The following is a 1,148-nucleotide window of genomic DNA, read 5'->3' as shown; positions in this document are numbered from 1 at the left end:
CAACCTCCAGCTCTTGGGCTTCGGCGATTCTCTTGCCTCAGCCTCCCAAGTAGCTGGGACTACAGGCACCTGCCACAATATCCAGCTATTTTTTTTTGTTGCAGTTTGGCCAGGGCCGGGTTTGAACACGCCACCTTCAGTATATTAGGCTGGTGCCCTACTCACTGAGCCACAGGCTCCACCCTATTTTTATTTTTTTATGTTTTAGCCTCTCTAAGATTGGAGGTAGGGTGAGATTCCAAGACAACAAAGTAGCAATTTGGCATATATGTATGTATGTATGTATTTTTTTTTCATTTTAGGTTAAAATAAGGGTGCATATGATTAGGTTACAGAGTTTGCTTTTGTAAGGTTAAAGTCCAAGTTGTAGTTGCGTCCTTTATCTAGAAAGTGTGCTACATACCCATTCATGTACCCATGGGGTAGGAATCCACCCAGAACCCCCCGAGTCTTTCTCTCATGTGAGCATGTGGTTGCCAAACAATTTAGCTTGTTTATAGTAGGAGATTGTGATTGTCATTCTCCATCTCTTCCCCATCCGTCTTTTTTGTGATCTCATTGTTTTCTTCATGTCTTTCCCAAACACTAGAATATAGTAGATCATTTCTAATTTCTGGGACTTGTCTTTTCTCTCTCAACTCCCCTCCTTCCCTACAACATATTTTCTGTTTATTCTGAGGAGGTCTGTTTCTGAGCATTAATCTAGGTCACCTTCTATAGCCTGTGCTTCCCAGTTGGTTTCACGAGTCTGTTCTCTCCACAGTGGCAGTGGCAGCACTCCTCCTGGCATGGCCCCATGTGCTCTCTTTTGCCAAGGCAATTTACATGTGTGTCAGGGGGTGTGCCTAGATTGTCCTGTTTTTCAGGTTGTCTGATAGTTTTATGTACGGTATGTTTTTAGCAAAACTTAAATATATTTCTTTATTTAGGATAAAGTAGGGTTTAAGTTTGGTGTGTGTGTGCATGTGTGTATGAGCATTTATATGTACATATACAGATCTATATTACATATGCAAGTTTTGTACTATCATCTAAAATAAAGATGTTTCTTTTTTTTTAGACAGAGCCTCAAGCTATCCCCCTGGGTAGAGTGCCATGGCATCACGCTCACAGCAACCTCCAACTTCTGGGCTCAAGTGAGTCTCCTG

The sequence above is a fragment of the Otolemur garnettii genome, unplaced genomic scaffold, assembly GCF_000181295.1.
Source record: "Otolemur garnettii isolate 467f Iridium unplaced genomic scaffold, OtoGar3 scaffold00174, whole genome shotgun sequence".
Taxonomy (NCBI): domain Eukaryota; kingdom Metazoa; phylum Chordata; class Mammalia; order Primates; family Galagidae; genus Otolemur; species Otolemur garnettii.
Note: the sequence above shows the minus strand (reverse complement) of the source record.